Raw genomic sequence first — 9594 nt, forward strand, 5'->3', positions numbered from 1 at the left:
GTGCCCTGATCCCTAAAGAACCTGTACTTTACCTCCCCAAATTTTTCTTGTCCCATTCACCTCGTGTTGCTGAATTGTTTCTGTGATAAACTGACTTCTTATGTGTTCTTTTTGCATGCTATCAAATTGTAAGGAACTTTGCTACATGTTCAATTAAAGAGTTTTCCTTGAGCTTTCAAATACAAAAGTAAGTGTTAAAAACTTACGATTTAACAACAACAGCAACATAGTCTTTACGATTTTTGGAGGAAAGTGGGAGGACAGTTTGGAGGAATTTTGGCACTCAGTGGGATGGCATCATAGGAACTATGAAATTTCAACTACTTCCTCTATTTACATTATGGATACAGTTTATTTGTAATTTCTTCCACTTTAAAATTGAAGTCACTAATCTTATGATTCCTGTGCTGCCTTGACTTTATTAATAATTAATTTCATTTGCTTGGCATATCTTTAATTTGCACCATAGTGTTTGAGAGCTTCCAATCTGTGGATCTGAGCAAATGCATTATTGAACATTCTTCCAACAGTTCTCTTTTCATTTCGCTCCTCTGGCCTTCTCATTACCCAGTCTCTAAAACATACCAAGCTTGTTGCTGTTCTTAGCGAGTACATTGCTGATAGCTTATTCTTTTTGTTTATGTCACTCCTCTTTCCCTTTGTAGGGGAGTCTTTAAGTTTTATTGGTACCACTGTCAATCAGGACAGGTAGGTTTGTGTCAGGTGGAAGAGCATTAACCTGCTTCTCTTAAACTGTAGCATCTATGGTTCCAAAAGATGTCTTTCTCAGAAAGAAGAAACAGGGTCACCTAACACAACACATTATGTGAACACATGAGTGTTTCTGTGGCGGAAGTTTACAGATATCAAAGGATATATCTGGTATATTCTTCAAACATGCAGCAGACTCTGACAAGGACAGTGCAGCTCAGGCACAGTTCCTAGGGAACTTTCATAATCTCTCCTTTCGCTGGCCTCAGGCAGAGTGGGAAGAACTAGAGATCATCCCAGAGTAAACTCTACCAGGCTCCACAGAGAACTCACTGATTCATATGAAAGGGACGGTTGAATATGAGATGTGTAGGGATCTGAAGATTATTTTGATGCTTCCTAATCCTAAATGTTTAGACTTCAGATGTGAACTGCCACATCAAAAATCCTAACTTGAGTTTGGGATGGACAGGTGAACACTGCTGTATTTCAAACAGATAACCAACAAGGACCTGTTGTTTAGCACAAGGAGCTGTGCTCAATGTTACGTGGCAGCCTGGATGAGAGGGGAGTTCGGGGGAAAATGGATACCTACATAAGCATGGCTGGGTCCCTTCGCTGTCCATCTGAAACTATCACAACACTGTTAACTGGCTATACTCCAATACAAAGGAAAAAGTGCTGTTTTTTTTTTTTTAATCCTAACATTATGTTTCCTCAATATTCCCTTGACTGTGAAAGTGTTAGCTGCTTAGTCATGTCTAACTCTTTGCAACTCCCCTGTAGCCTGCCAGGCTCCTCTGTCCATGGAATTCTCCAGATAATAAGACTGGAGTGGGTTGCCATTTCCTTCTCCAGGGGATCTTCCTGACCCAGGGATTGAACCCGGGTCTCCTGCATTGCAGACAGATTCTTTACCTTCTGAGCCACCTGGAAAGTCCCCAATATTCCCTTGCTGCTGCTACTGCTAAGTCGCTTCAGTCGTGTCCGACTCTGTGCGACCCCATAGATGGCAGCCCACCAGGCTCCTCTGTCCCTGGGATTCTCCAAGCAAGAACACTGGAGTGGGTTGCCATTTCCTCCTCCAATGCATGAAAGTGAAAAGTCAAAGTGAAGTTGCTCAGTCGTGTCCGACTCTTAGCGACCCCATGGACTGCAGCTTACCAGGCTCTTCCGTCCATGGGATTTTCCAGGCAAGAGTACTGGAGTGGGGTGCCATTGCCTTCTCCAATATTCCCTTACTATCAAATAAATGATCATTTCCTATGTAGTCTAACTCATCTTGATAAAGATTATAAGTTCTACAGGTCACTTCAAAATTTATGGTGTGCTTACATCCTGAGTTAAAAACATTTTTTAAAGGCACCTAATGAGCCTTCATTCAACATTTATTAAATCCCTACTCTATGCCATGCTCTGTGATAGACACTGAGAATTAATAGAAAATGGAAAACATTTTCTGTTCCTAATATACCAGTACATATCAGTGGTAATTCGTTTCCTACCGAAGTTACTGGTTTGATGATTTTTGTACTGTCTTCACTCTGTAAACAATCACACAATATTTGCACTGGTTATCACTTCTGCTTGAAAGTTCCTCTTCTCCCTTCTCCATGGGTGAATGCCATATTTATTTGTTCTTCAATATCACAACGAGTCAGACACAACTTAGCAACTAAACAACAGCAACCATCCAGCCCCAAACAGCTCTTATCTCTGCAGTGAAGACTGCATTTTCCTTCTTCTCAGCTCCACAAGGACTAACCATTTGTGTGTGTTTGTCTGTTTTTGCATTGGTGTCCTTGTCAGCAGTGTGACATTCATCTTGTTATCGTTAGCACCTAGTGCAGAACCTGACACACAGTAGATGTTCCTATAGTGTGAGCTGCGTTGACTTGGGTGAAATAGCTCAAGGGCATCTCACCTGTCTGTGGAGAGTGCAATTTTATAATAGAGTGATCTGAAAAGACAGCACACCCGGCTTGCCCAAGGAACCCGAAAGGCATGAGAAGGTGAACCCTGTCCCTATCTTAGGGAAAGTTGTTCTTTTGTGACACATTTTTTGAAAGCAGAGTTGGCCATTTTCTTCCACTGCCATGGGCTGTGGCCTCTCAGTGCTGAGGTCCCCGTTGTTGACACAGCTGACCATGTTTTCATCAATTCAAATAAAGAAGCTGTTTGGCAGCAGAGTATTGACTGACACTGGCATGCTAATCATGTTGGCCCTTTCCTCCCTTTTCTGACCAAAGGGAAAAGGTTACAAGGAGATCGCTGCCAGGGAGTGAAGGAAAGCAGGTCATGAAAGGCTCCATGCACAGCCTAAACTGGTATTAAAATATAAGAATATTTCACAGATTACTGGATGTCATAAAATTTCCCCAGCTATTTGTAAGAGTGGAATGCTAATCTTCGATTCAGTTTTGTGGGTGTTGATTTCCACAGAGGAAATAGCACAGGTGATAGAGTTGAACTGATGGGTGCCAGGATGTGTTGTAGACTTTGACTAGGAATTCAAGATTTATTTGTGCCTTTCTTTAAAAAATATCATAGTCCAAAACTAATGTGAAAACCCAAATTCTCCAACAGGTTTGGACTCAATGAGGGCTGAAAATCCTCAACAGAAACTCTCCAGTAATCAAGCAGCACCCGGCAACAAATGAGCCCTGGTAAGAATTACTAGACAGTATAAAATTATGTCAATTCACTGAGATAAGTTGTTTGTCAGGTCTTGAAAAAGGTGGCATTTACCCACCCAGTATTATGCTAGTATATCGCACTGAGGCTGTGCCTATAAAGAAGGTTAAGGGTCAGAAGTTGCGGCGTTCCCCGGGTACCATATGGCACAGGAGCTGTGCTGGCTGTCTGCCGTCCCCCTCTCTAGGTGTACTCTCATCCCTTCTCTTCCCTGCTCCTTGCCTCACATCCCTTTAGACCGCAGCCCCAAGGCTCCTATAGCTCCTGTCTTCTGGATGGTTTTAACTTACTTGGAGCTCTGGAAGACTGAAGAGAAGAAAGAGAGAAAAAAGGGTATTTTTTCTCCAAGATCCTTTCCTACAACCTTGCCTTAGACTGGCTCTGTTGCTCAAATTATCTTCTTGAGGTAACCTACTCGACATAATTTTCTCATGTTCTGGGTTACAGTAACTTCTCCCTTGTTTCCTAGGCCCTAGAAGTGGTGACAACTCGCCTCAGATTCTTGCCCTATATCCTGTGGTTCCACCTACACTCAAATGGATTCTCTGTACTTAGGAACTTTATCAACCCTCTATGAATTACTTTAATTTTAGTATGCCACGTGCTTCCTGACAAGAGAAGGTAAAACCGACAGCAGCAAAGCTTTGTTGAATAAAGTATCCTCAAACAACACAACAGAAGCTGGGGTATACAAATGTCATTATGTGATATGGAAAACAAACTCCTTTTGTTATTGTTGTGTAGTCACTAGTCATGTCGGACTCTTTGCGAGTCTTTGCAACCCCATTGACTGTAGCCCGCCAGGCTCTTCTGTCCATGGAATTCTCCAGACAAGAATACTGGAGTGGGTAGCCATTTCCTTCTCCAGGGATTGAACCCACATCTCCTGCATTGATTGACAGGTGGGTTCTTTACCACTGCCACCAGGGAAGCCCAAAATCCCTTTAATGAAAGTCAAAAGAGGATGCATAAAATGTGCTAGCCTTCAAAGAGAAAATGGGTCCCTGTTTATGAGTTTTAAAAGATGAGCAAAAGAACATGCAGGTGTCTCAGACCACTGTTATTTTACCAATTTGTAGGATATTAGTTCTCAGAAAGAAAAGCCTCAAACATTGTACAGATCCTAAGTGCAACTGGAATTTTATAATATACCCACTTAAGTCATCTCCATCATTTTTTGGATGAATAGGTCTTAGTGGAAATAAGCACTCCTGTATTTGAGTAGTAAAGCATGTGTACAAGTATTCATTGTATTTTTGGCATTTGAAATTGACTTAGCATTAAAAAATTGGGTATAATAGTCAAAAAGAACCAAATAATAAGACTGAAGAATGATTTTACAAGCATAGCCCATTCTCTGTACTGTTTTACAATGCTAGTAAAATAGACCTATGTAAGCAGAGGGTGCCAACTTTTACTCTGACAGGGAGCAATAAATCAAATGTCCCATGCTTTAAGCAGAATATAGACCTTCCTTACATTATCTGGTGCTACATTCTAATAAAACTAAACCTTCAGCAGTTAGGAATTTTCACCTTACAGCTTTTTGAAAGTAACATTTTTATATTTACCAGATACCTTAAGGAGTCCAAGTTCTTATAAATGAGAAAATAAAATGTTCATTCATAATTATCTCACATTTTTATCTTAAATAATACATCTCTTAAGTTTTTAAAATTATAAAAATCTATAGCATATTAACTATAGCTCTTCAGTAGTCTGGAAAAGTAAATCCGCATATCTAAGGATTCTTATGATTAGGCTAATGGTACAGCCACTCTATAGTCATATCAAAATTGTTACACAACTTTTTCACTTGGAAAGCTGAACCAACATTTATAAGCATACTAGAAATCAGATTTTATGAACTACTAAATATGTAAGTCATGCTATTTGTTTGTAAAACTCAATACCTGTTTCTTAGTAATGTAAATAAATCAGACTGTGACTTAGGTAATCAGTTAATATATTTGCTATTGAATCTATGGATTAAATAAATTTAAATAATAGAGTTATACTGGTAATATCAGAACAAAAAAGAACATTTTCAAATCATCCACTAAGTTTCAGGTGCTGTTGGAAATAGAAGGATGACTAAAACACAGTTCCTTTTTTTTTAATTGGAGGAAAATTGCTTTACAATGTTGTGTTGGTTTCTGCCATACAACAATGTAAATCAGTCATAAGTATACATATGTCCCTTCCCTCTTGAACCTCCCTCTCACCCCCCACAAAAAATAATTCTTATCCTTAGAAAACTTATAATCAAAAGGAAGGGAGAGAGCATGCATGTAATTGAATAAAATGTCAGTTTAAACACGGTAAACTATTTCAGAGAAATACAAGTATTGCGAGGTTTAACAGGAGTAGATCATTTTGGTTGAGTTTATCAGGAGAGAAATCACTGAGGATGTCTGAGAATGAGATAGACCTTGAGGGATCAGTAAGATTTCAAAAAAGAAAAAATGAGACCAAGGGTAGGAATTAATGGAAAAGAGCATTACATGGAGAAACAACATAAAAAAGGCATGGCAATAGGAAAACCTAGAGAATATTCAAGGGAAAGCCGGAAGTCTGAGTTGACAAAACATAGGATAAGAGAATTGGGAACACGTGTACACTCGTGGCGGATTCATGTTGATGTATGGCAAAACCAATACAATATTGTAAAGTAATTAGCCTCTAATTAAAATTTAAAAATAGAGAATTATTTTCAGAGTGCAACAGACTTTGTACTATGTACATATAGTATGAGTAAAGAATTTTGCTAGTGTCTGTGCTGTCAATAAAAGGACAGTCAATAAAAGGACACCATCTTTGCCTTCAGGGAGGTAGCATTCTTCTCAGGCAGAAAAAGAAAATAAATAAATGTCTATTTAATTAAAATTCTAAAGCCTCACATGGCATGAAGAATGGGAGAAAAAGTGACATAAATGGATGTACTTTGGTTTTGAAGAATGACTGTGTTTTGTTTGTGAGCATGCTCGCACTAGGGAGACCAAGAGGAAAGGCCAAGCATGAGATGTGGTCTTTATCTCAAATCTCTCTAATCAGTTTTCTGATCCACCAAAGAGGATCAAGTGTGAGGTAGAAAGAACAGTACTTCCTAAAGAAGGCGTTAAGTATACATGACCATTTGTCTTTCATGGACAAGAGAAAAGAGTTTCCTTTCTACCCCTAAAAGATACATATGTAGAGAACATTAAAGGCATGGTTAAGAATTTAACACTTTATTTAAAAATAAAAATATTTCTAATAAAGCATCTGCCTGGAATGCGGGAGATCCGGGTTCAATCCCTGGGTCGGGAAGATCCCCTGGAGAAGGAAATGGCAACCCACTCCAATATTCTTGCCTGGAAAATCCCATGGAAGGAGGAGCCTGGTAGGCTACAGTCTATGGGGTCACAAAGAGTCAGACACAACTGAGCGACTTCACTTTCACTTTCACTAAATAATTGACTACTAGAAAACAAGAGATTATAGATATTCTTTCTAATTATCTCTCAAAGTCCTCAAATCACAGACTTCTCTGTGAAACTTGTATTCCAGCATAAAAATCTTCCTTGATATAAAGGGTTGTTCCAGCTCATAATTCATTTCTTTTTTAAATTTTTTTGAGAATAATTGCTTTACAATGTTATGTTGGTGTGTGCAGTACAATGTGTATCAGCTGTAAGTATACACATATCCCTTCCCTGTTGAGCCTCTCCCTCCACCCCGCTGCATTCATTTCTGTTTAAAGCAGTTTTACTGAAAACCAAGCAAAACATACATGATCTGTTTATGCCTTGATAAAGAAATCAAGGTGTCCACTAAAAAAGATGTTCAACTTGAGAGTTGTGAGTTAAGTTTTATTTGGGGCAAACTGAGGACTGCAGCCTGAGGGCAGCATCTCAGATAGCTCTGAGAGACTGCTCCAAAGCAGCAGTGGGGGAAAGTCAACATATAAGGTTTTGGTGAAGGGGGAGTTCAATACCATGAAGCACTCAATTTACAAAAGGTTTTTTGTTAGTCATGAGGGTCTGATGTCACCATGAAGGGGTTTAGTGCTTCTCTAGATATGAGGAGAAGAAAGGATTGAGATCATAAGATCTGTTCCTAAAAACATCCAACTATCTAAAGACCTGCCCCACCAGATGCCCTGGAGCACAGAGTGCCTCACTCCACCCTGAACTCCCTCAGGGATTGTTGAAGGTCAACAGCTATAGCAGCATGGGGTTCACTCTCCCTAGAGGCAGATGGCTAATACCTTGTTGTTCAGTCATTGGCAATGCTCTTGGTAAGTGCCAATTTGTAGTTGACAAAGGTAAACATTATATACAGATCATCATGCTGTCATTTCCTATTTTGTATCAGGAAAAGAAAAAAGGGAAAGCACAAAGTATTATTATTATTATTATTCTGCAGTACATATTGTTTTGCAGTCTCTATCTCACACTTGGTCCTCTCTAGTGGATCAGAAATCTGATTAGACAGATTGGAGATAAAGACTACAGCTCATGCTTGGCCTTTCCTCCTGGTCTCCCTAGGACAAGCATGCTACAAAAAAAACACAGTTACTCCTCAAAGTCAAGGTACATCCATTTCTGTCACTTTTTCCTCCATCCTTCATGCCAAGTGAGGCTTTAGAATTTTAATTAAATAGGTATTTTTTATTTATTAAGGTAGCTACAATGTATGAACATGCACTGACTCATGTTAGTCTCCCAAAGTCCATAGTTTACATTGGGGTTCATTCTTGCTGTTGTACGTTCTATAGGTTGGGACAAATATATAATGACATGTACCCACAATTATAGGATCCTACAGACTGGTTTCATGGTCCTAAAAATCCTCTTTGTTCTGCTTACTCATCTCTCTCTCCCCACTGATCACTGATGACCCCTAATCTTTTTGTTGCTTCTATAGTTTTTTTCTAGAATGTCATACAGTTGGAATCATAGAGTATGTAGCCTTCTCAGATTGCCTTCTTTCACTTGGTAATAAGCATTTAAGGTTCTTCCATGTCTTTATGTGGCTTGAGAGTTCATTTCTATTTAGCACTGAATACTATTCTATTGTCTGGATATACCACAATTTATTCATTCATTCTTGTACTGAAGGACATGTTGGTTGCTTCCAAGTTTTAGCAATTATGAATAAAGCTGCCATAAACAGTCAAGTGCAGATTTTTGTATGGACATGTTTTCAGTTCATTTGGGTAAATACCAAGAAGCACAATTGCAGGATCATATGGTAAAAGGTTTTGTTTTGTTTTGTTTTTTCACTTTTGTAAGAATCTGCCAAACTGTTTCCTGAAGTGGCTATACCATTTTGCATTCCCCCGTCAATCAATGTATTGATTGAGTTCCTGTTGATTCACATCCTCAACAGTATTTGGTATTCAGACTCTGGCCATTCAAGTAGGTGTAGAATAATGTGTCATTCTAATTTGCAATTCCCTATATATCATGTTGAACATCTTCTCATATACTTACTTGCCATCTGTGTATCTTTGGTGAGGCACCTGTTCAGTTCTTTTGTCCATTTTTATATTTGTATTGTTCACTTTTTTATTATTTACTTTTAAGAGTACTTTGTATGTTTTGGATAACAGTCCTCTTTCAGATGCATCTTTATGAATGTTTTCCCTATTTTCTGTCTTGTCTTCTCATTCTCTTGACATTGTTTTTCACAGAGCAGAGGTTTTATTTTAATGAAGCCTGTCTCATCAGTTCTGTCTTTCATGGATCATGCCTTTGGTGTTATATCTAAAAAATCATCACCATGCCTAAAGTCATTTAGATTTTCTCCTGTGTTATCTTCTAGGAGTTGTATAGTTTTGCATTTTACATTTAGGTCTTTGGCCCATTTTGAGTTAATTTTTGTAATGGGTATAAGGTCTGTATCTACATTCATTTTTTTTCATGTGGATATCCCCTTCTTCCTCCCTCCCTTTCTTCTTTCCCCCTTTCCTTTGCTGACTTCCTATTCTGGTTTATTTTTGTTTCTGTCCCTTTTCCTCCCTTATTGGGGAACATTTTAAATCCTGTCAACCCCCAAAATCCTCTCCACAAAATGTTGAAAAGAAAGAAAACAGATTTATTTTTTGATAAAGTATTAAGTCAGATTACAGTGTGCTTCTTCATAGGAAATCAGATAAGAATAGAAAGAAAGAAATCCTATTCTTTTTATATAGCCAAGCAGTTA

General features: G+C 38.6%; 1 long non-coding RNA gene across 1 annotated transcript in view; it reads left to right on the forward strand.

The window, feature by feature from the left end:
• The window catches only part of LOC123331910, an 84296-nt gene extending 80219 nt beyond the window's left edge, over nt 1–4077 (forward strand). The window contains exons 2-3 of the long non-coding RNA XR_006548720.2: nt 3298–3377; nt 3875–4077. This is a non-coding gene — a long non-coding RNA (uncharacterized LOC123331910). The remainder of the gene's footprint in view (nt 1–3297; nt 3378–3874) is intronic.
• Nucleotides 4078–9594: the final 5517 nt, after the last annotated feature.

Source organism: Bubalus bubalis, chromosome X, assembly GCF_019923935.1.
Source record: "Bubalus bubalis isolate 160015118507 breed Murrah chromosome X, NDDB_SH_1, whole genome shotgun sequence".
NCBI lineage: Eukaryota > Metazoa > Chordata > Mammalia > Artiodactyla > Bovidae > Bubalus > Bubalus bubalis.